Below are 26,437 nucleotides of genomic sequence, written 5' to 3'. Positions count from 1 at the left end.
AGTTATCGTAAATCTTTACAAAATACTGGTTAAACCTCAGCTGCAGTATTCAGTTCAGACACCATACTTTAGGAAGGATGTCAAGATCTTGGAGTGAGTGCAGATGCTATTTACGAGAATGATACTATGAATGAGTGACTTCAGTTATGCGGAGGGACTGAAGAAGCTGGGGTTGTTCTCATTAGAGCAGAGGAAGTTAAAAGGAGATTTGATAGAGGTGTTCAATATTATGATGAATTTTGATAGAGTAAATAAGGAGAAACTACTTTGAATAGCAGAAGAATCAGTAACCAGAGGAAACAGATTTAACGTAATTAGCAAAAGAACCAGAGGCAACATGAGGAAACATTATTTCAGACAGCAAGTTGTGATCTGGAATGCACTGCCTGCAAGCATGATGAAAACAGATTCAATAGTAACGTTTAAAGGGGAATTGGATAACTATTTGAAGAATTTTTTTTTATCGGGCTACAGGCAGCAGAGTGGGATTACTTGGATAGCTCTAACAAAGAGCTGGTACAGGTATAATGGGCTGTATACCCTCCTTGGCTGTTTTATTCCACGAACCTCCTCCCACCCTACATCATTGAGCCCTATAAGCATAACAGTCTATTATTTTCTCTCTCATGTGCTTCCCTGTATGCACATCTAGGGGAGGCGGTGGTGTTGCTACTGTACTAATAACCGAGAAAGCCAGGGTATTGCTCTAGGGACCTAGGTTCAATCCCACCACAGTAGAAGGTAGAATTTAAATTCAATTAATAAATCTAGAATTAAAAGTTAGTCTAATGATGACCATAAAGCAATTGTTGTAAAAACCCATCTGGTTCACAAATGTCCTTTAGGGGAAGGAAATATGCTGTCCTTACCTGATCTGCCCTACATGTGACTCCAGACTCACAGCAATGTGGTTGACTCTTAACTGCCATCTGAAATGGCCTACCAAGTCACTCAGAGATAGCAAACTGTTACAAACTTGATAAGGAATGGCAATAATAGCACAAGGAGCACTTGAAGTGAAGAGCAATTTTTTAAAATTATTCGTTCATGAGATGTGGGGGTCGCTGGCTAGGCCAGCATATATTGTCCATCCCTAATTGACGTGGAGAAGGTGGTGATGAGCTGCCTTCTTGAACCGCTGCAGTCCATGTGGGGTAGGTACACCCACAGTGCTGTTAGGAAGGGTGTTCTAGGATTTTGACCCAGCGACAGTGAAGTAACGGTGATATAGTTCCAAGTCAGGATGGTGTGTGATCGGATTAGATTGATGGGCGGGGTGGGGGGGGGTGGTGGGCGGTAATTGGCCGGGTTGGATTTGTCCTGCTTTTTGTGTACCTTACATGCCTAGGCAATTTTCCACATTGCCAGGCAGATGCCAGTGTTGTAGCTGTACTGGAACAGCTTAGCTCGGGGCGCAGCAAGTTCTGGAGCACAGGTCCTCCGTATTATTGCTGGAATGTTGTCAGGGCCCATAGTTTTTGCAGTATTCAGTTCCTTCAGTTGTTTCTTGATATCACGTGGAGCAAATCGAATTGGCTGAAGACTGGCTTCTGTGATGCTGGGGACTTCAGGACGAAGCTGAGATGGATCATTCACACATGCATCTTTGGTTAACGATGTTTCTCCTAAATTTGTTACTAGATTGATTGGTGACTAGCTTAAATATATAGATCCCATAAGTGGAAGCATCTTGGGAGAAAATTTCAATGAGTGATCACCCCACTCCCAATGAAAGTGATGCAGACAACACACAAACTTTGTGTGACCTGAATGCATCTTCAAATGTCATCTCCTACTCAATGCACCACCAACCTAACGCACTGCCCAATGCACAACACCCCCATCACTCACCCATCAGCTATCGCCATAAATCAGGACTCATGCTGAACATTCATATGCTCCATCTTACCCTTACCCACATAGCATTGCTACAAGCCTCTCATGCACATCTTGCAGTTCCCATATACTTCCAGCTATTCAATTATAATAAGCACATTGCCCAACACAATGCAACACACTCACTGGCAGTCTTCCCTCTGTCTTGTAGGGCAAGGTGGCACATAACAGGCACATAACAGCAACAAAGGGGGACAGGTACAGCTGCATATTCTCACCTTCTTGCAGAAGATGGTGCTCAGCATTATTGGCCCGGCCGTCACTGAAGCCATAGCAACTGGTGTCATTGAAGCTATCCAGCGGGATGACGTATTCCTGCCTTATGCAGCATCTGAAATACCACTGCACCCTCATCCTGCAATCTGGAATAATGTACAAGCTGCAGATGGTGTAACCATGCACCTCTCGCTTTCCACGCACACTCCAACTGCCCCTGATACAATTATGCTTTCAGATATGCCAGACCTGCCAACTGGCCAGCCAGTGGTGTCTGAGCATGAAGGCCTAGGGGAAGAGGAAGAGGCGCCGTCACTTCATCTGGTAGCAGGCATCAGCTCAGATACTGGCACTGCGTGCACTTTAGAGGGTAGCTCAGCAGCGGAACCTGCCTGTATTGAGTCACCAGGCACAAGTGGCCTGCAGCCAGGCAGGGGGAAATGATTGGCCTTCCTCCTCTTTTTCCCCTCCTGCCGAAGAGGTCGCCGTCCTGGACAAAGCAGCCCGCTTGATTGGCACCCCATCCACAACCTTCAACAGTCACTCCCTTCACCAGTGGCACACAGTAGCAGTAGTGTGTACCATAATCAAGATGCACTGCAGCAACTCACCAAGTCTCCTTCAACAGCACCTTCCAAACTGCAACCTTTACCACCTAGAAGGACAAGGGCACATGGGAACATCACCACTTCTAAGTTCCCCTTCATTGTCATGGTCCTGTAGTTTTTTTTCCCGGGAATATGCTGTTTGCCTTGAAGGCTTGCAAAGGATCAGTATTGCTTTAAGCCTCAGGAGTTATAGGAAGGTGCATTTTCGTTGCCTTAGAAACAGCCATTTGGAGACTGCGATTGAAAGGGTGCATTCCCAATACCATGGAAACAGCCATTGAGTCTCATGCGATACATTTGTTACAATTTGAAGTGGCTTTTTAGTTGAAGACCGTTTGTTCTAATAGAACTCAGACACAGAGGACACAGCTGTGTTTAGCAGACTTGAAAAAGAGCTCTCAACCATTTAAACTGAAGGAATAGGATTTTAGTCTGTTTATTATTATCTCTCAAAATGCTAAAAAAAGTCAAGCCATAACATAGATCACTGGTAACTTCAGTTGAAGAAAGGGAAGTTAGACTGTGACAATCTTTTATCCCTCAAAAACTCTAAAGTCAGATTGATTCTGTTGAAAGTGTTTGCAAGTCGTTAATTGTTGAAATTCGCTGGAGAAGGAAAGCAATAGTTTGTGAGGACTTCGAGCAACATCCTGTGAGGACGTCAAGCAACTTTGGATTGTAAATTTGCAAGGACTCTAATTTTTTTTATTTTAAATGTTGTTTATATCTTCATAGTGTTTAAGAATTTAGTTCTTCTAATTGAAGAGTTAATTTATTGATTTAAAAACACCTGGTTTGGTTAGCCTCATTCGGGGGTTAATCGATGGTACAATTTGGCTGGGTCTTCCTTTAATGTGGAAAGTTTTAAATGATATGTTAGCCAATCTGTGGAGTGACGGGATTGAATTAACAGTGCATTGGTCCCACCACAATCAGAATCGTATATTTTGATTGGGAACTTTGACAGGAGCAGTCGGTCATAACACCATCCTGATTTGGAACTATATCGCTGTTCCTTCACTGTCACTGGGTCAAAAACCTGGAACGCCATCCCTAACAGCATTGTGGGTGTACCTAGACCACATCCACTGCAGGTTGCTCATTAATTATAAAAAAAAACAAATCCCTGTTCTGAACACTTACCTTCCGGGAGAGCAGCAGACTGTGGGAAGAACACGGAATGGGGAGCTGATAAATAGAGCCCGAGGATCGAGGCCTAGATCACTTACTTTCCGGGAGAGCAACAGAGAGGAGTCAAGGCGCACCAAAGTTTCAAAACAAAGTGAGCAGTTTTGTTAGCAAGATGATTGGTTGGTGAGTAACTGCTGTGAGGGAATAACTCTAAATAGCTGAGTTATTACTGTTAGGGTACATTAATAATAAGGAACAAGTGAGTAGCTTTTTTTTGTGTAAGGTTTATTTTAACTGTATTGATTTTTAGTAGGATTTATCAGTAACTTCAAAAGTAAAGATATGGACTTTAGATTGTAGTGAGTGGTGTTTGGAATAGCACAAGAACCCTCGCGTAATTAGTATTTTTTAATTAAAGGGAGTAACTAAGTAATCTAAAGGTAAGTCATGGTGGGAGAGCTCGCACCCGTGATATGCTCCTCCTGCGCTATGTAGGAAATCAGGGACGCTTCTGGTGTTCCTGACGACCATGTGTGCAGGAAGTGTATCCATCTGCAGCTACTGGCTACCCACATTATGGAGTTGGAGCTGCAGGGGGATTCACTATGGAGCATCCGCGATGCTGAGATCGTTGTGGATAGCACGTTTAGCGAGGTGGTCACACCGCAGGCAAATGCTGCAAAGGCAGAAAGGGAAAGGGTGACCACCAGGCAGAGTAGAGGAAGGCAGGTAGTGCAGGAGTCCCCTGTGGCCATCCCCCTCTCTAACAGATATACCACTTTGGATATTGTTGGGGGAGATGTCTCAGGGGAAAGCAGCAAGAGCCAAGTTCATGGCACCATGGGTGGCTCTGCTGCACAGGAGGGAGGAAGAAGAGTGGCAGGGCTATAGTGATAGGGGATTCAATCGTAAGGGGAACAGACAGGCATTACTGCAGCCGCAAAGGAGACTCCAGGATGGTATGCTACCTCCCTGGTGCCAGGGTCAAGGCTGTCTCTGAGCAGCTGCAGGGCATTCTGAGGGGGAGGGTGAGCAGCCAGTTGTTGTGGTACATATCTGTACCAACGACATAGATAAAAAAAAAGGAATGAGCTCCTACAAGCTGAATATAGGGAATTAGGACATAAATTAAAAAGTAGGACCTCAAAGGTAATAATCTCAGGATGACTACCACTGCCACGTGCTAGCGAGAGCAGAAATAGCAGGATATATCCGATGAATACGTGGCTGGAGAAATAGTGTAGGGGGGGAGTGATTCAGATTCCTGGGACATTGGGACCAGTTCTGGGGAAGGTGAGACCAGTACAAGCTGGACGGGTTGCATCTGGGCAGGACTAGGACCAATTTCCTCGGTGGGGTGGGGGGGTGGTGGTGTTTACTAATGCTGTTGGGGAGGGTTTAAACTAGAATGGCAGGGGATGGGAATCTGAGTAGGGAGACAGGAGGGGGAAGCAAGGATAGAAGTGAAAGACAGAAAAGTAAGAAGCAAAAGTGGAAGGCAGAGAAAACAAAGGCAAGAAACAAATGGGGCCATAGTCCATAAGTAAAGCTAGGATGACTAACAATGTTAAAAAGACAAGTCTAAAGGCGTTGTGCCTTAATGAATGGAGCATTCGCAATAAGGTAAATGAATTAACAGCGAAAATAGATATAAACTGTTATGATATAGTAGCGATTACGGAGACATGGCTGCAGGGTGACCAAGGATGGGAACTGAACATCCAGGGGTATTCAATATTTAGGAAGGGAAAGGAGGTGGGTAAGCGTTAGTTAAGGAGGAAATCAATGCAATAGTGAAGAAGGATATTGGCTCGGAAAATCATGATGTGGAATCTATATGAGTGGAGCTAAGAAACACCAAGGGCAGAAAACGTTGGTCGGGGTTGTCTATAGGCCCCCAAACAGTAGTGGAGATGTAAGGGATGGCATTAAACAGGAAATTAGAGACGCATGCAATAAGGGTACAACTGTAATCATGAGTGACTTTAATCTACATATAGATTGGTCAAACCAAATTAGCAATAATACTGTGGAGGAGGATTTCCTGGAGTATGCACGTTACTTTTTTTAGACCAGTACGTTGAGGAAACAACTAGAGACCAGGCTATCCTGGACTGAGTATTGTGCAATGAGAAAGGATTAATTCACAATCTTGTCGCTTGGAGTCCCTTGGGGAGTAGCGACCATAACATGATAGATTTCTTCATTAAGATGGAGAGTGAAGTAATTGATTCCGAAACTAGGGTCCTGAATCTAAATAAAGGAAACTACGAAGGTATGAGGTGTGAGTTGGCTATTGTTAATTTGGGGAACTTTACTAAAAAGGTTGACAGTGGATAGGCAATGGATAACATTGAAAGAACGTGTGCATGAATTACAACAATTATTCATTCCTGTCTGGCACAAAAATAAAACCAGAAAGGTGGGTCAACCGTGGCTTACAAAAGAAATTAGGGATAGTATTAGATCCAAAGAGGAGGCATATAAAATTACCAGAAAAAGCAGCAAGTCTGAGGATTGGGAACAGTTTCGAATTCAGCAAAGGAGAACAAAAAAGTTGATTAAGCGGGGGAAAATAGATTATGAGAGTAAAATGAAAATTTTTCAGATCCTCTCTGGCCACAGGAGAGGTACCAGAGGATTGTAGGACAGCGAATGTGGTACCATTATTCAAGAAGGGTAGCAGGGATAAACCAGGTAATTACAGGCCGGTGAGTCAGTGGTAGGAAAATTATCTAAAATTGGATCCAAAGTTGGCTTAGTGGCAGGAGGCAGAGCGTGATGGTCGAGGGTTGTTTTTGCGATTGGAAGTCTGTGACTAGTGGTGTACCGCAGGGATCGGTGCTGGGACCCTTACTCTTTGTAGTGTACATTAATGATTTAGACATGAATATAGGAGGTATGATCAGTAAGTTCGCAGATGACATGAAAATTGGTGGTGTCGTAAATAGTGAGGAGGAAAGCCTTAGACTACAGGACGATATAGATGGGCTGGTAAGATGGGTGGAGCAGTGGCAAATGGAGTTTAATCCTGAAAAGTTTGAGGTGATACACTTTAGGAGGACTAACAAGGCAATGGAGTATACAATGGACGGTAGGACCCGAAGACGTACAGAGGGTCAGAGGGACCTTGGGTGTCCATAGATCACTGAAGGCAGCAGCACAAGTAGATAAGGTGGTTAGGAAGGCATACGAGATACTTGCCTTTATTGGCCGGGCATAGAGTATAAGAGCCGGGAGGTTATGATGGAGCTGTATAAAATGCTAGTTAGGCCACAGCTGGAGTACTGTGTACAGTTCTGGTCGCCACACTATCGGAAGGATGTGATTGCACTGGAGAGGGTACAGAGGAGATTCACCAGGATGTTGCCTGGGCTGGAGCTACGAAGACAGACTGGATAGGCTAGGATTGCTTTCCTTGGAGCGGAGAAGGCTGAGGGGAGACCTGTTTGAGGTATACAAAATTATGAGGGGCATTGATAGGATAGATAGGAAGAAACTTTTTCCCTTAGCGGAGAGGTCAATAACCAGGGGGCATAGATTTAAGGTAATGGGCAGGAGATTTGAGGGACTTGAGGAAGAATTTTGTCACCCAGAGGGTGGTTGGAATCTGGAACACACTGCCTGAAGGGGTGGTAGAGGCAGGAACACTCACAACATTCAAGAAGTATTTAGATGAGCACTTGAAATGTCATAACAAACAAGGCTATGGGCCAAGTGCGGAGAACTGGGATTAGTTAGGACTGGTGCTTGATGGTCGGCGCAGGCGCATTGGGCCGAAGGGCCTGTTTCTGTGCTGTAAAACTCAATGACTATGACTCTAAACTTGCGGAGAACATAAAAACTGACTGTAAAAGCTTCTATAAATATGTGAAGAAAAAAAGATTCGTGAATACAAATGAATTCAGTCAGAAACGGGAGAAATTATAGTGGAGAACAAAGAAATGGGGGAACAATTAAACACATATTTTGGTTCTGTCTTCAGAAAGGAGGACACAAACAACCTCCCAGAAATGTTAGGGAACCAAGGGTCTAATGAGAGGGGGGAACTGAAGGAAATCAGTATTATTTAAAAAATAGTGCTGGGAAATTAATGGGGTTAAAGGCTGACAAATCCCCAGGGCCTGATAATCTATATCCCAGAGTACTAAAGGAAGTGGCCCTGGAAATAGTGGACAAATTGGTGGTCATCTTTCAAAATTTTATGGGCTCTGGAGCAGTTCCGACAGATTGGAGGGTGGCAAATGGCACTATTTAAAAAAAAGGAGGAAGAGAAAAAACAGGGAATTACAGACCGGTTAGCCTAACATCAGTAGTGGGGAAAATACTAGAATCTATTCTTAAGGATGTGATAGCAGAACACCTGGAAAGCGTAAACGGGATTGGACAAAGTCAGCATGGGTTTACAAAAGGGAAATCATGCTTAACAAATCTACTGGAGTTTTTTGAGGATGTAACTAGTAGAATAGATAAGGAAGAACCAGTGGATATGGTGTATTTGGATTTTCAGAAGGCTTTTAATAAGGTCTCACATAAGACGTTAGTGTGCACAATTAAAGCACATGGGATTGGGGGTAATATACTGGCATGGATTGAGAATTGGTTGAAAGACAGGAAACAGAAAATAGGAATAAACGGGTCATTTTCCAGGTGGCAGGCAGTAACGAGTGGGGTAACGCAGGGATCAGTGCTTGGGTCCCAGCTATTCCCAATATATATTCATGACTTGGGTGAAGGAACTAAATGTAACATTTCCAAGTTTGCAGACGACACAAAGCCGGGGGGGAATGTGAGCTGTGAGGAGGATGCAAAGAGGCTCCATTGTGATTTGGACAAGTTGGGTGAGTGGGCAAACGCATGGCAGATGCAGTGTAACGTGAATAAATGTGATGTTATGCACTTTGGTCAGAATAACAGAAGGGCAGATTATTATCTGAATGATGATAGATTGGGAAAGGGGGAGATACAATGAGACCAGGGTGTCCTTGTATACCAGTCACTGAAAGCAAGTATTCAGGTGCAGCAAGCAGTTCGGAAGGCAAATGGTATGTTGGCCTTCATTGCATGAGGATTTGAGTACAGGAGCAAGGATGTCCTACAGCAGTTATACAGGGCCTTGGTGAGACCACATCTGGAGTACTGTGTGCTGTTTTGCTCTCCTTATCTGAGGAAGGATGTTCTTGCCATGGAGGGAGTGCAGCGAAGATTTACTAGACTGATTCCTGGGATGGCAGGATTGATGTATGAGGAGAGATTGGGTCAACTAGGCCTCTATTCACTAGAGTTTAGAAGAATGAGAGGGGATCTCATAGAAACCTATTAAATGTTAACAAGGACTAGACAGGCCAAATTCAGGGAGGATGTTCCCAATGGCTGGGGAGTCCAGAACCAGGGGTCACAGTCTCAGGATACGGGGTATGCCATTTAGAACTGAGATGAGGAGAAATTTCTTCACTCAGAGGGTGGTGAACCTGTGGAATTCTCTACCGCAGAAGGCATTGGAGGCCAATCATTAAATATATTCAAGAAGGAGATAGATATATTTCTTAATGCCAAAGGGATCGAGGAATATGGAGAGAAAGCAAGAACAGGGTACTGAATTAGATGATCAGCCTTGATCTTTTTTGAATGGCGGAGCAGGCCCGAAGGGCCGATTGGCCTACTCCTGCTCCTATTTTCTATGTTACCCTAACTTTCCATCCCTCTATTAGGAACAATCAAATCTTCCTGTTGGTAAAATTCCTGAAATAAAGGACACTACAAAAAACTATTCCATTCCAAGTTTATCCAATCACACTTCAAATGATGCATAATATACTCAGCTATTCACCATTGTGCTTTCCCTTAGTGCCCATTATGCGGTTGCCTTTGTCTGACCTAGTGATCGTATGCAATTCATCGCGCTGGCTGCAGTATAGCTGCTGATTTTCACTGGGAAAGACTGCAGATGGCCTTGCAGGATGCCCTTGAGCAGCTCTGGACCCTAGGCCAGCTTTTATTGCTGATCCCTAATTGCCCTTCAGAAGGTGGTGGTGATCTGCTTTCTTGAACTGCTGCAGTCCATGGGAGGTAGCTACACCAGTAGTGTTGCTATGAGAACCTGTGAAATTTTTTGAACACTGGTATCCGCAGACATGATGGCAGCAATCTGAGCCGACATGGCACTAAGCAGGGCTTGCATGGCAACAAACAGAGATCTCATGACTTTGTCTGATGTTCCACTGCTGCACTCAGACATTGTGCAGCTTCTGCCTGTGCTGCATTAGAAGCTGAGACATTGCCCATCAGATGCTGCATTATGGCTAGGTCCGCAAGTCTTCTCATGTAGTTGATCATTGCTTCCAAGCTGGAAAGAATGGGCTGAAAGCTCTATGCAAAGCCCTGTTCCAAGTTGGAGCTGAACTCCTTCATGTTTCTTCACAGTAACAACATGCTCTCTGGCAGACTTGCCAATGCCCCAAGCATTTCTTTGTCCATGCCCATCAGCTTTTTCCTGTATGCCGTCACATCGAAGTCCTCATCTGAATCCTCTACAGCAAACGTCATCTGCTGGCACATGCCCAATCATCTCCCCCTGCCTGGATGTTGTCAATTTTCTTGAGTGTTGTTGGAGCTGCCTTCATCCAGGCAAGTGGAGAGTATTCCATCACACTCCTGACTTATACCTGTTAGATGGTGAGTCAGGTGAGTTACTTGCTGCAGAATTCTCAGCCTCTGACCTGTTCATGTAACTGTTCTGGTCAATGGCAACCCACAGGAAGTTGATGGTGGGGGATTCAGTGATGGCAATGCTGTTGAATATCAAGGGAGATGGTTACATTCTGTCTTCTTGTCGATGGTCATTGCCTGGCACGAATGTTACTACTACTTATCAGAACAAGCCTGAATGTTGCTTCAGCATTTGAGGAATCACGAATGGTACTGAGCACAGTGCAATCATCAGTGAACATCCCCACTCCTGACCTTTTGATGGAGAGAAGGTCATTGATGAAGTAGCTGAAGTTGCTTGGGCCTAGGACACTACCCTGAGGAACTCTTGCAGTGATGCCCTGGGTCTGAGATAAAAGCAAAATACTGCGGATGCTGGAAATCTGAAACAAAAACAAGAAATGCTGGAATCACTCAGCAGGTCTGGCAGCATCTGTGGAAAGAGAAGCAGAGTTAACGTTTCGGGTCAGTGACCCTTCTTCGGAACTGACAAATATTAGAAAAGTCACAGATTATAACCAAGTGAGGTGGGGGTGGGGCAAGAGATAACAAAGGAGAAGGTGCAGATTGGACCAGGCCACATAGCTGACCAAAAGGTCACGGAGCAAAGGCAAACAATATGTTAATAGTGTGTTGAAAGACAAAGCATTAGTACAGATTAGGTATGAATACACTGAATATTGAACAGCAGCAAGTGCAAACCTGAAGAAAAACAACCTGAAAAAAACAGTGGGTAAGCAAACTGAACAAACTAAGATGAAATGAAATAAATGCAAAAAAAGAGATGTTTGGCCTCCAACAACCACAATCATCTTCCTTTATGTTAGGGCAACTGGAGTCTGAGAAGATACTCCTGGATCGCCTGTCTGGATAACGATGTACCCACTGCCTCTTCCCTTCCTTCTCTTTCTCCCCTCCTGCTGAAGTGGTCAGCAAAGCCCTGGTGGCAAAGCCACGACTTCATGATGTCCAGGTTTGTGGCATATTGATGCCACTCTCGCTGGACGAATGCTTTGTCTTGTACTACAACTGTTAGCCTTTGTTCTATGACATCTCAGTCATGTAATCTCTCCTGTCCTCTGCCCTATCACACACCTTCCCTTTTGTTCTTCTTCCCCAATCCCCCTTTTCACTTGCTCAAAGTCTATTCCATTTCTAACCTTTGCAAGTTCTGATGAAATGTCACAGACTTGAAACATTAACTCTGTTCCTCTCTTCACAGATGCTGCCAGACCTGCTGATTATTTCCAGCACTTTCTGTTTTTATTTCAGATTTCCAGCATCTGCAATATTTTGCTTTTATTTTAGTGGTTATGCTGGAACTGTATAAAATACTAGCTAGACTGCAGCTGTAGTACTGTGTGCAGTTTTGGTCACCACATTACAGAAAGGATGTGATCACACAAGAGAGGGTACGAAGCAGATTTATGAAGATGTGCAAGAACCCTAAAGTGGTGATATTGTGGGATTTTAATTATCCAAATATCGATTTGAATAATATTAGAGCAATGGGAAAGGAGGGGGAGGACTTTCTGAGATATGTTCAGGAGAACTTCCATGACGAATATGTTCTCAGTACAGCTAGGAATGAGTCATTGCTGGATCTGCTGCTGAGGAATGAAGTGGGCCAAGTGGACCAGCAACATTTGGGTAAAAGTGATCATCATATCATAAGGATTAGATTAGTAATGGAGAAAAACCTAAAATAGAACTTCTAAATTGGAAGAAAGCTAACTACAGTGGGGTGAAAGGGGATCTTGCCAAGGTAAAATGGAGCCAAAGTTTGACAGGAAAAACTGTAACAGAATAATGAGTGATCTTTAAGGGAGAGATATTTCTGATACAGGCTAGGAACATTGCAACAAGAGAGAAAGGAAAGCCATGGCTGCCTGGATGAGGAGGGAGATAAAAAAATTTTTTTATTAGTTTGGGAGATGTGGGCATCGCTGGCTATGCCAGCATTTATTGCCCAATCCCTAATTACCTTTGAGAAGGTGGTGGTGAGCTACCTTCTTGAACCACTACAGTCCTTGGGATGCTGGTACACCAACAGTGCTGTTAGGAAGGGAGTTCCAGGATTTTGACCCCGCGACAGTGAAGGAACAGCGATATAGTTCCAAGTCAGGATGGTGTGTGGCTTGGAGGGGAACTTGCAGGTGGTGGTGTTCCCATGCATCTGCTGCCCTTATCCTTCTAAGTGGTAGAGGCCACGGGTTTGGAAGGTGCTTGGTGACTTGCTGCAGTGCATCTTGTAGATTGCACACAGTGCTGCCAATGTGCGTCAGTGATGGAGGGAGTGACTTTTAAAGGTTGTGGATGGTGTGCCAATCATGCGGACTGCTTAGTCCCGGATGGTGTCGAGCTTTTTGAGTGTCGTTGGAGCTGCACCCATCCAGGCAAGTTAAAGTATTCCATCACACGCCTGACTTGTGCCTTGTAGATGGTGGACAGGCATTGAGGAGTCAGGAGGTGAGTTACTCACTGCAGAATTCCCAGCCTCTGACCTGTTCTTGTTGCCACAGCATTTAAGTGGCTGGTTCAGTTCAGTTTCTGGTCAATGGTGAACCCCAGGATGATGATAGTGGGGGATTCAGCGATGGTAATGCCATTGAACGTCAAGGAGAGATGGTTAGATTCTCTCTTGTTTGAGACAGCCATTGCCTGGCACTTGTGTGGTGCGGATGTTACTTGCCACTTATCAGCCCAAGCTTGGATGTTGTCCAGGTCTTGCTGCATATGGACACAGGCTGCTTCAGTATCTAAGGAGTCGGGAATGGTACTGAACATTGTGCAATCATCAGAGAACATCCCCACTTCTGACCTTATAATGGACAGAAGGTCATTGATGAAGCAGTTGAAGGCGGTTGGACCTCGGACGCTACCCTGAGGAACTCCTGCAGTGATATCTTGGGATTGATATGTTTGACCTCCAAAAACCACAAAAATTTTCCTTTGTGCCAGGTATGACTCCAACCAGTGGAGAGTTTTCCCCTGATTCCTCATGACTTCAGTTTTGCTAGGGCTCCTTGATGCCATATGGTCAAATGTTGCCTTGATGTCAAGGGTAGTCATTCTCATCTCACATCTGGAGTTCAGCTCTTGAGTCCATGTTTGGACGAAGGCTGTAATGAGATCAGGAGCTGAGTGACCTTGGCGGGAACTGAAACTGAGCATCAGTGAAAAGGTTATTGCTGAGCAAATGCCTCTTGTTATGATCAAACAAAAACAAGGTGTATGCTGCGTTTCAGCTAAATTCTTTAAGTGAGAACCAGGCCAAATACACTAAGTTGAAAGGGGAAGTGAAGAGAAACCTAAGAGTGGCAGAGAAAGAATATGAGAATTATATCGGGTTACATAGGATATATGGCAGTGAATCAGGCCATTTAGCCCAACCAGTCTATGCCATCTTGAGCCTTGAGCCTCCTCCCATCTTTCGTCATCTAAATCTACCATCACAACCTTGTATTCCCTTCTCCTTCATGTGCTTGTCAGGCTTCCCCTTAAATGCATATACACTATTTGCTTCAACCACTCGCAGTGGTAGTGAGTTCCATATTCTTACCGCTCTTTGGATAAAGACGTTTCTTCTGAATTCCCTGTTGGATTACTTGGTGATTATCTTATATTGATGGCCTCAAGCTATGCTCTTCCCCACAAATGGAAACTTTCTCTCTGGCCATTCTATCAAAACATTTCATAATTTTAAAGAGCTCTATTAGGTCACCTCTCGGCCTTCATTTTTCAAGAGAAAGGAGACCTAGCCTGTCAATCCTTTCCTGATATGCATACCCATGAATTTCTGGTATCATCCTTGTAAGTCTTCACTGCACCCTCTCTAGTGCCTCTACATCCTTTCCGTAATATGTCGATCAGAGCTGCACGCAGCACTCAAGGCTCGATGCAGGTTTAGCAGAATCGACTTTTCAGTTCTATCCCTCTAGAAATAAGGCCGAGTGCTTGGTTTGCTTTTTTATGGCTTTGCTAACCTGTGGTGCAACCTTTCGTGATTGGTGTATTTGTACTCCAAGCACCTTCCATGTAATAAATGACCTCCCTATTCTTCCTACTAAAATGTACTACCTCACATTTATCTGTGTTGAACTTTGTTTGCCAATTATTTGCCAATTCTGAAAGTTTATTAATGTCCTCCTGTAATTTTTTGCAGTCCTCCTCAGTGTTGAATATCCCCCCCAATTTGGTGCCATCCGTAAATTTAGAAATTATGTTTTAAATTCCAAAGTCCAAATTGTTAATATAAATTGTGAACAGCAGTGGTCCCAGCATTGATCCTTGTGGAATACCACTTCCCATCTTCTGCCACTGAATAACTACCCTTTACTCCCATTCTCTGCTTTCTGTCTTGAAGCCAGCTAGCAATCCATTCTGCCACATGTCCTATGACTCCACATTCTCTGACCTTATTCATTAGTCTATTATGGGGCACCTTATCGAAGGCCTTTTGAACATACATATGAACATACGAATTAGGAGCACAAGTAGGCCATTCGACCTCTCTAGCCTGCTCTGGCATTGAATAAGCTCATGGCTGATCTGTGTGTCTTGAATTCCACACTCCATCTACCCCTGATAACCTTTGATTCCCTTGCCTAACAAGAATCTATCTACCCCTGCCTTAAAATTATTCAACGACCCTGCCTCCACCAACTTCTGAGGTAGAGAGTTCCAAAGTCGCACAACCCTCCAAGAGAAAAAAATTCTCTTCATCTCTGTCTTAAAAAGGGAGTAGATAGATTCTTATTAGGCAAGGGAATCAAAGGTTATCAGGGGTAGATGGAGTGTGGAATTCGAGACACACAGATCAGCCATGATCTTATTGAATGGTGGAGCAGGCTTGAGGGGCCGAATGGCCTCCTTCTGCTCCTAATTCATATATTCGTATTCATATGTCGGTATTGGCTGAGTGACGGGAAACGTAGAGTAGTGGTTAATGGTAGTTTATCGGGCTGGATGAAGGCTTGTAGTGGAATTCCCCAGGGGTCAATGTTGGGACCCTTGCTCTTGCTGATATATAATAATGGCCTATACCTTGGTGTACAGGGCACAGTTTTAAAATTTGCATAGGCTACAAAGCTTGGAAGCATTGTGAACTGAGGAGGATAGTGTAGAACTTAAAAAAGACACAGACAAGCCGGTGGAATGGGCATACGACGTTCAATGTGAATGGGCAACTGAAGTTCAATGCGGAAAAATGTGAAGTAATTCAATTTGGTAGGAAGAAGATGGAGAGACAATATAAACTCTAAAGGGGTGCAGGAGCAAGGGACCTTATTGTCTCTCCATCTTCTTGCTACCAAATTGAATTACTTCACATTTTTCCGCTTTGAACTTCATTTGCCCATTCACATTGAACGTCGTCTGCCCATTCCACCGGCTTGTCTGTGTCTTTTTGAAGTTCTACACTATCTTCCTCACAGTTCACAATGCTTCCAAGCTTTGTAGCCTATGCAAATTTTAAAACTGTGCCCTGTACACCAAGGTATAGACCATTATTATATATCAGCAAGAACAAGGGTCCCAACATTGACCCCTGGGGAATTCCACTACCTGGGTATATAGGTGCACAAGTCATTAAAGGTCGCAGGACAGGTTGAGCGAGTGGTACATACAGTATCCTTGGCTTTATTAATAGGGGCATAGAGTAGAAGAGCAAGGAGATCATGTTGAACTTGTATAAGGCATAGAGCTGGTGCAGACATGATGGGCCATTTGGCCTCCTTCTGTGCTGTAACATTTCTGTGATCTGTGATTCTGCAAGATGCCTCTCAAAATGGTAAGAAAGACTGTACAGAGGATAGAATGCATCAAAAAGACCAATGCGTTTTTATTTTCATAAGGTCGGACATGTAAAAGCAGTGTGTTAGAAGTTAAAACTGAAAGCCGTAGCTTTAGTAAGCGTGGATTGTATTTCTCTGGAGAATACTGCACCAGGGAGTGAGGCTGGTGAAAAACTGGTACTGTCTAGTGCAGTTAAGTGGGTGTAAATACATGAGGGATTATTGAGGTTTATATTTGAAGAAGTCATTCCATTTTTGTCCAAGGAAAGGCCCAAAAAGATTATTATCCTGAGATATACTTGTTCAGTTCAGAGCTTAATATCAGCAAACGTTTTCGACTTTTCTTTAAAGAGTTCATTGAATAAAATATATTGATACAGGGTATCGATGGGAATTGTGTGCCTATCCCATTGCGGAGAGTGAATTTAAACTGTGCTTTGGTAAAAGGGTCTGTTATTGTTATGTCTAAACTATCCGTTAATCATGTTGATTTTATCTCAGAAAATGATCTTTTGGGGGATGTGGTTTTGCCTTCTTCTGAGGCGGTGGGCAAGAGTCTGGGAACTGTTCCTGTATGTAAAGACCCCTCACCTATTTGTAATCCTCTTGCGCCAGAGAGTAAACTAAGTAAAGATACAGATATATCCACCCCATTAATAGACTTTACAGAGTCAGTAAAATTGGCTGAAGAATCTCAAATTAAAAGTTCTCCACAGGAAGGATTGAGACCTCAGACTAACAGTGAATGGTTAATGGGTCCTGACACAAATCAAAGGTGCCTACCAATGCTGATCCAATACAGTGTACAGTAGCAGGAATCCAAGCAAATGGACAAAAAAAACATTTGAAACCCCAAAGTAATTGGGATGATATTATTCATAAGTTGCGTTTAAGAGTCAAGTGTTAGAACAGAAAGTGAAAATACAAAATGAAGCTATCAACCTTACTCGCAGAGTTTTGAACAAGGCACACTCGAGTGGGATCAAAAATAACTTAAGGATTACAAACTATTTAAAGACCAGACCAAACAGGAATATCAAATATTTCTACTCAAACATAAAAATCATTGAAACAACCTTCTTAAAGTTGCTAAAGAAGATTTTGACCAACAAAAGACTGAGCTTGAAAATTCACACCTGGATAACAATGAGGAATCTCCACTTACAGAAGAACCAAGTGGATTACAATTCACATCGACTGGTATGCAAAAGCCAGAGAGACGATAAGAATCATCATTTACCCAGGGACCTGGTAAAAATTTGGATTATACTCATTATGAGAAAGGAGATTTACTACAATGCATGTCAGCGATGACGATACTATCTGTTGTGTGAATGCCTTGAAGAGTAATGTACCTTTAAGAGTTTAGTATGCGAAGAAGCCAAGTATCAGGAGGTAGTCATGTGACTCCATGCCAGTTCCACTCTACAACTGTAACACCAAGAGTCCTGTAATAGTTAGCTTTGTACTGTATATAGTTGTTAGCTGTTTAACAAACCTGTTTGAGATCTTCAAACAACCTGAACTCCACGCACTCTACCTGAACTCCTTCAGAAACACCTCGCGGGAAAAAAGAAAGGTCACAGCATCGATGCACTACTGGAAGATGGTAGAAAATATGAAATCATTGTAGCTGGACAACAGCACCTGCAAGCTCTAGGTGCAGCCAACAATCTTGGCACCATAACCAGGTTGAAGAGCAAGCAAGCTATGCAGTAAATGTGTTTGGTTCCACTCATGACAAAATTGCCATGCATTTCGAGACCTGTGCAAGGTGTGAGGTGTAAAAGGACACTGGGACCACCTATGCCGTAATTCTGGCTCCAAAGATGCAGCCAGAAGCCACGATAAGACACGTGCGAACAGAAGACAGGTGCAGCAACACTGCAACAGCAGTAAGGAAAGCACCAGAGACCTGTATAAATGCTAGTTGATCCATGAAGTCCACAGCAAAACAGACCTGGGACAAGACCCAGAGAGAAGAAAGTTTCAGTCAGAAGATGAGGAAGCATTCTACATTGTGAACCTGACACACAAGTTGATGAAGTCAAGGACCCAGAAGCTTTCACCACCATCAACATCATATGCCCAATGAAAGCTGGCAAACATACACTCAAGGTCACGATTGACACCTGCGCTAGTGCAAATATCCTGCCAGTCCGAATCCTCAAAAATATGTACCAGAGTCATTGGAAGTCTATGATACAACAGACAACTGCCATACTATCTGCACACAATGGGTCAGCCATCCGTTGCAGTGGCACATTAGTCACACAGTCAGGGAGAGATAGAGAAGCAGATATGTAGGCAAATCTCAGAGAGGTGTAAAAATAATGGGTAATAATAGTACGAGATTTCAACCTCCCCAATATCTACTGGGATAGTCTTAGTGCAAAACGCTTAAAGGAGGTGGAATTCTTAAAGTGTATACAGGACAGCTTTTTGAGAGAGCACGTAGAAATTCCTACAAGAGAAGGGGTGATACTGGACCTAATCCTAGGGAATGAAGCCGGACAAGTGGTAGAAGTGTCGGTGGGGGAGCATTTCAGGGATAACCACGGTAACTCTGTAAGAGTTAAGGTAGTTATGGAAAAGGACAAAGAGGGAAATAAAAGTACTGAATTGGGGGAAGACCTAATTCAATATGATAAAACAGGATCTGGCCAAAGTGGACTGGGAGCAGCTACTTGTAGGAAAGTCTACATCAGACCAGTGACAGTCATTCAAAAAGGAAAGAATGAGAGTTCAGGGCCAACATGTTCCTGTAAAGGTGAAGGGTAGGACCAACAAGTTCAGGGAACCCTGGATGTCAAGGGATATGGAGGATCGGATAAGGGGAAAAAAGGAGGCTTATGGTAGATTCAAAGCGCTGAAAACAGTGGAGGCCCTAGAGGAGTATGGAAAGTGTCGGGGGATACTTAAAAAAGTAATTAGGAGAGTGAAGAGGGGAAATGAAAAAACACTGACGGGCAAGATAAAGGAAAATCCCAAAGCGTTTTATAAGTATATTAAGGGCAATAGGATAACCGGGGAAAGAGTAGGGCCCATTAGGGACCAAAGTGGCAATCTGTATGTGGAGCCGGAGGACATAGGTGAGGTTTTAAATGATTACTTTTTGTCTGTGTTCACTATGGAGAAGAACGATGTAGGTGCAGAGATCAGGGAGGGGGATTGTGATCTTCTTCTACTTCTTCTTTGGCCTCCTTGTCTCGAGAGACAATGGGTAAGCACCTGGAAGTGGTCAGTGGTTTGTGCAGCAGCGCCTGGAGTGGCTAGAAAGGCCAATTCTAGAGTGACAGACTCTTCCACAGGGGCTGCAGATAAAATTGGTTGTCGGGGCTGTTACACAGTTGGCTCACTCCTGGCGCTTCTGTTTTTTTTCCTGCCAACTGCTAAGTCTCTTCGACTCGCCACGCTTTAGCCCCGCCTTTATGGTTGCCCGCCAGCTCTGGCAATCGCTGGCAACTGACTCCCACGACTTGTGATCAATGTCAAAGGACTTCATGTCGCGTTTGCACTCGTCTTTAAAGCGGAGCCATGGAAGGCCGGTGGGTCTGGTACCAGTGACGAGCTCGCTGTACAATGTGTCCTTGGGGATCCTGCCATCTTCCATGCGGCTCACATGGCCAAGCCATATTAGGCGCCGCTGACTCAGTAGTGTGTATATGCTGGGGATGTTGGCCACCTCGAGGACTTCTGTGTTGGAGATATGGTCCTGCCACCTGATGCCAAGGATTCTCCGGAGGCAGCGAAGATGGAATGAATTGAGACATCGCTCTTGGCTGACGTACGTTGTCCAGGCTTCACTGCCGTGATGGTTGAGGGTTGTTTGTACAAGTGGAAGTCTGTGACCAGTGGTGTACCACAGGGATCGGTGCTAGGGCCCTTGCTGTTTGTAGTGTACATTAATGATTTAGACGTGAATATAGGGGGTATGATCAGTAAGTTCGCAGATGACACGAAGATTGGTGGTGTCGTAAATAGTGAGGAGGAAAGCCTTAGATTACAGAATGATATAGATGAGCTGGTAAGGTGGGCAGAACAGTGGCAAATGGAATTTAATCCTCAGAATTGTGAGGTGATGCATTTTGGAAGGACTAACAAGGCAATGGGATATACAATGGATGGTAGGACCCTAGGAAGTACCTAGGAAGGTCAGAGGGACCTTGGTATACTTGTCCATAGATCACTGAAGGTAGCAGCACAGGTAGATAAGATGGTTAGGAAGGCATATGGGATACTTGCCTTTATTAGCCGAGGCATAGAATATAAGGGAAGGGAGGTTATGATAGAGCTGTGTAAAACTCTAGTTAGGCCACAGCTGGAGTACTGTGTACAGTTCTGGTCACCGCACAATACGAAGGATGTGATTGCATCTTTTCATCCAGAGGGTGGTTGAATTCTGTAACACACTATCTGAAGGGGTTGTAGAAGCAGGAACCCTCACAACATTTAAGAAGTATTCAGATGAGCACTTGAAACACCTTGGCATACAAGGCTCTGGGCCAAGTGCAGGAAAATGGGTTTAGAATAGATAGGTGCTTGATGGCCGCGCCAGACACGATGGGCCTGTTTCTGTGCTGTCTAACTCTATGACTCGATGACTATGAGCTCCTACTTTGTGCAATAACCTTTTATGTGGCACCTTGTCAAATGCCTTCTGGAAATCCAAGTACAGTACGTCAATGGGCTTCCCTTTATCCACGGCACATATTACTCCTTCAAAGAACTCAATGAAATGGCCTTTCACAAAGCCATACTGTCTATTCCCGATTATCTTGAGTTTTTCTAAGTGCCCAGTCATAGCCTCCTTAATGATCGATTCCAACACCTTCCCCATGACAGATGTCAAGCTAGCTGGCCTATAGTTGCCTGTTTTCTGCCTCCCCCTACCCTTCTTGAATAGAGAGTTATGTTTGCTATTTTCCAGTCTGATGGAACCTGTCCAGAATCTAGCAAATTTTGAAAAATTAACACGAATGCATCTACTACCTCATTAGCCACCTTTTTTAAGACCCTAGGATGAAGTCCATAAGGACCTGGGGACTTATCAGCTCGCAAGCAGCTCCATCGGTTTGGTCAGTAATACTTCCCTGGTGATTGTAATTTCACCAAGTTCCTCTCTTCCCTCTACCTTCTGATTTACAGCTATTACTAGAATGTGTTTTGCATCCTCTGCAGTGAAGACAGAAGCAAAATATTTGTTCTTTTCATCCTCCATTTCCTTATTATCTACTATTAACTCCCCATTCTCACTCTGTAGAGTGGTGGATTTTTTGAAAATCCAAATAAGTTACATCTACTGCATTACCATTGTCTACTCCCATCTGTTAGCTTCTTAAAATATATTGTAATGTATTGTTTTATCAATACATTAAGGGTGAGAGGATAACTAGGAAAGAGTAGGGCCCATAAAAGACCAAAAAGGTAACCAATATGCTTGGGCAGAAGCTATTTGTATGATTCTTAATGAATACTTTGCATTTATCTTCACAAAAGAGGGGGACGATGCAGATATTGTAGTTAAAGAGGAGGACTGTGAAGTATTGAATGTGACAAACATAGAGAGGGAGGAAGTATTAATGGGATTAGCACCCTTGAAAGTTGATAAATCACCAGGGCCAGATGAAATGTATTCTAGGCTGTGAAAAGAAGCAAGAGAGGAAATAGCAGAGGGTCTGACCATCATTTTCCAGTCCTCACTGGATCCAGATGTGGTGCCGGAGGATTGAGGACCTGCTAGCATTGTATCTCTGTCTAAAAAGGGAGTGAAGGATACACCAAATAATTACACGCCAGTCAGTCTAACCTCAGTAGTGGGCAAATTATTGGAATCTGTTCTGAGAGACAGAATAAATTGTCATTTAGAAAGGCACAGGTTAATCAAGGATAGTCAGCATGGATTTGTTAAGGGAAGATCTTGTTTGACCAACTTGATCGAATTGTTTGAAGGTAGATGAGGGGAGAGCAGTTGATGTGGTCGACAAGGATTTTACCAAGGTTTTTAACAACATCCCACATGGCAGTCCGGTTAAAAAAATAAAATCCCATGGGTTCCAGGGAATTTTTTTTTTATTCATTCATGAGATATGAACATCACTGGCCAGGCCAGCATTTATCGCCCATCCTTAATTGCCCTTGAGAAGCTGCCTTCTTGAACAGCTGCAGTCCATGTGGGGTAGGTACACCCACAGTGCTGTTAGGAAAGGAGTTCCTAACATGGCAGACTGATACAAAAGATGAAGTCATATGGGATCAGAGGGGAGCTGGCAAGATGGATACAGAACTGGCTCGGTCATAGAAGACAGAGGGTAGCAGTGGAAGGGTGCTTTTCTGAATGGAGGGATGTGACTAGTGGTGTTCCGCAGGGATCAGTGCTGGAACCTTTGCTATTTGTAGTATATATAAATGATTTGGAGGAAAATGTAGCTGGTCTGATTAGTAAGTTTGCGGACGACACAAAGGTTGGTGGAGTTGCGGACAGTGATGAGGATTGTCAGAGGATACAGCAGGATATAGATCGGTTGGAGACTTGGGCAGAGAAATGGCAGATGGAGTTTAATTCAGACAAATGTGAGGTAATGCATTTTGGAAGGTCGAATGCAGGTGGGAAGTATACAGTAAATGGCAGAACCTTTAGGAGTATTGACAGGCAGAGAGATCTGGGCGTACAGGTCCACAGGTCACTGAAAGTGGCAACGCAGGTGGATAAGGTAGTCAAGAAGGCATACGGCATGCTTGCCTTCATCGGTCGGGGCATAGAGTATAAAAATAGGCAAGTCATGCTGCAGCTGTACAGAACTTTAGTTAGGCCACACTTAGAATATTGAGTGCAATTCTGGTCGCCACACTACCAGAAGGACATGGAGGCTTTGGAGAGGGTACAGAAGAGGTTTACCAGGATGTTGCCTGGACTGGAGGGCATTACCTATGAGGAGAGGTTCGATAAACTCGGATTGTTTTCACTGGAACAACGGAGGTGGAGGGACGACATGAGAGAGGTTTACAAAGTTATAAGCGGCATGGACAGAATGGATAGTCAGAAGCTTTTTCCCAGGGTGGAAGAGTCAGTTACTAGGGGACATAGGTTTAAGGTGAGAGGGGCAAAGTTTAGAGGGGATGTGCGAGGCAAGTTCTTTGCACAGAGTGTGGTGAGTGCCTGGAACTGCTGCCGGGGGAGGTAGTGGAAGCAGGTACCATAGAGACGTTTAAGAGGCATCTTGACAAATACATGAATAAGATGGGAATAGAGGGATACGGACCCCAGAAGTGCAGAAGGTTGTAGTTTAGGCAGGCATCAAGATCGGCGCAGTCTTGGAGGGCCGAATGGCCTGTTCCTGTGCTGTACTGTTCTTTGCTCTTTGTTTGTTCTTTGTTCCAGAATTTTGACCCAGCGACAGTGAAGGAACGGAGATATAGTTCCAAGTCAGGATGGTGTGTGATTTGGAGGGGAACTTGCAGGTGGTGGTGTTCCCATGCATTTGCTGCCCTTTTCCTTCTAGGTGGTAGAGTTCGTGGGTTTGGAAGGTGCTATCTAAGGAGCCTTGGTGCGTTGCTGCAGTGCAACTTGTAGATGGTACACACTGCTGCCACTGTGCGTCGGTGGTGGAGGGAGTGAATATTTGTAGATGGGGTGTCAATCAAGCGGGCTGCTTTGTCCTGCATGGTGTCGAGCTTCTTGAGTGTTGTTGGAGCTGCATCCATCCAGGCAAGTATTCCATCACACTCCTGACTTGTGCCTTGTAGATGGTGGACAGGCTTTGGGGAGTCAGGAGGTGAGTTACTCGCCGCAGGATTCCTAGCCTCTGACCTGTTCCTGTAGCCACTGTATTTATATGGCTACTCCTGTTTCTGGTCAATGTTAGCCCCTAGGATGTTGATAGTGGGGGATTCAGTGATGCCATTGAATGTCAAGGGGAGATAGTTCAATTCTCTCTTGTTGGATATGGTCATTGCCTGGCACTTGTGTGGTGCAAATGTTACTTGCCACTTATCAGCCCAAGCCTGGATATTGTCTAAGTCTTGCTGCATTTCTACATGGACAGCTTCAGTAGCTGAGGAGTCACGAATGGTGCTGAACATTGTGCAATCATCAGCGAACATCCCCACTTCTGACCTTATGATTGAAGGAAGGTCATTGATCAAGCAGCTGAAGATGGTTGGGCCCAGGACACTACCCTGAGGAACTCCTGCAGTGATGTCCTGGAGCTCAGATGATTGACCTCCAACAACCACAACCATCTTCCTTTGCGCTAGGTATGACTCCAGCCAGCGGAGGGTTTTCCCCCTGATTCCCATTGACCTGAGTTTTGCTGGGGCTCCTTGATGCCATACTCGGTCAAATGCTGCCTTGATGTCAAGGGCAGTCACTCTCACCTCACCTCTTGCGTTCAGCTCTTTTGTCCATGTTTGAACCAAGGCTGTCATGAGGTCAGGAGCTGAGTGGCCCTGGCGGAACCCAAACTGAGCGTCACTGAGCAGGTTATTGCTAAGCAAGTGCTGCTTGATGGCTCTGTTGATGACACTTTCCATCACGTTACTGATGATTGAGAGTAGGCTGATGGGGTGGTAATTGGCCGAGTTGGACTTGTCCTGCTTTTTGTGTACAGGACATACCTGGGCAATTTTCCACATTGCAGGGTAGATGCCAGTGTTGTAGCCGTACTGGAACAGTTTGGCTAGGGACACGGCAAGTTCTGGAGCACAGGTCTTCAGTACTATTGCCGGAATATTGTCAGGGTCTTAGCCTTTGCAGTATCCAGTGCCTTCAGTCGTTTCTTGATATCACGCGAAGTGAATTGAATTGGCTGAAGTCTGGCATCTGTGATGCTGGGGACCTCAGGAGCGGGCTGAGATGGATCATCAACTCGGCATTTCTGGCTGAAGATTGTTGCAAATGCTTCAGCCTTATCTTTCGCACTGATGTGCTGGGCTCCCCCATCATTGAGGATGGGGATATTTGTGGAGCCACCTCCTCCAGTTAGTTGTTTAATTGTCCACGGCTGGATGTGGCAGAACTGCAGAGCTCAGAGCTGATCCGTTGGTTATGAGATTGCTTCGCTTTGTCTATCTCATGCTGCTTACGCAGTTTGGCACGCAGATAGTCCTGTGTTGCAGCTTCACCAGGTTGACACCTCATTTTGAGGTATTCCTGGTGCTGCTCCTGGCATGCCCTCCTGCACTCTTCATTGAACCAGGGGTGGTCTCCTGGCTTGATGGTTACTGTAGCGTGGGGTATATGCCGGGCCATGAGGTTACAGATTGTGATTCAGTACAATTCTGCTGCTGCTGATGACCCACAGCGCCTCATGGATGCCCAGTTTTGCATTGCTAGATCTGTTCCAAATCTATCCCATTTAGCAGGGTGGTAATGCCACACAACACGAAGGAGTGTTTCCTCAATGTGAAGGCGGGACTTCATCTCCCCAAGACTGTGCAGTGGTCACTCCTGCCAATACTGTAATGGACAGATGCATCTGCGGCAGGCAGATTGGTGTGGACAAGGTCAAATATGTTTTTCCCTCTTGTTGGTTCCCTCACCAACTGCCGCAGACCCAGTCTAGCTGATATGTCCTTTAGGACTCGGCCGGCTCAGTCAGTCGTAGTGCTACCAAGCCACTCTTGGTGATGGACATTGAAGTCCCCCACCCAGAGTACATTCTGTGCCTTTGCCGACCTCAGTGCTTCCTCCAAATGCTGTTCAACATGGAGGAGTTGAGGGAGGGCAGTTGGTGGTAATCAGCAGGAGGTTTCCTTGTTCATGTTTGACCTGATGCCAAGAGACTCCCAGGGCAACTCCCTCCCTACTGCATACCACTGAGCCGCCGCCTCTGCTGGGCCTGTCCTGTCAGTGGGACAGGACATACCCAGGGCTGATGGTGGCAGTGTCTGGAACATTGTCTGTCAGGTATGATTCCGTGAGTATTACTTTGTCAGGCTGTTGCTTGACTAGTCTGTGGGACAGCTCTCCTAACTTTGGCACAAGCCCCCAGATGTTAGTAAGGAGAACTTTGCAGGGTCGACCGGGCTGGGTTTGCCATTGTCGTTTCCGGTGCCTCGGTCGATGCCGGGTGGTCCGTGTGG

At 44.7% G+C, this 26,437-nt stretch overlaps 1 protein-coding gene across 1 annotated transcript in view; it reads left to right on the top strand.

The window, feature by feature from the left end:
* The window catches only part of LOC137367179 (dynein axonemal heavy chain 8-like), a 2,062,041-nt gene that overhangs the window by 713,842 nt on the left and 1,321,762 nt on the right, over nt 1-26,437 (top strand). The window lies entirely within an intron of this gene.

This window comes from Heterodontus francisci, chromosome 3 (genome assembly GCF_036365525.1).
Source record: "Heterodontus francisci isolate sHetFra1 chromosome 3, sHetFra1.hap1, whole genome shotgun sequence".
NCBI classification, from domain to species: domain Eukaryota; kingdom Metazoa; phylum Chordata; class Chondrichthyes; order Heterodontiformes; family Heterodontidae; genus Heterodontus; species Heterodontus francisci.
The sequence above is the reverse complement of the archived record's forward strand: the minus strand, read 5'-3'. Positions and strand labels throughout refer to the sequence as shown.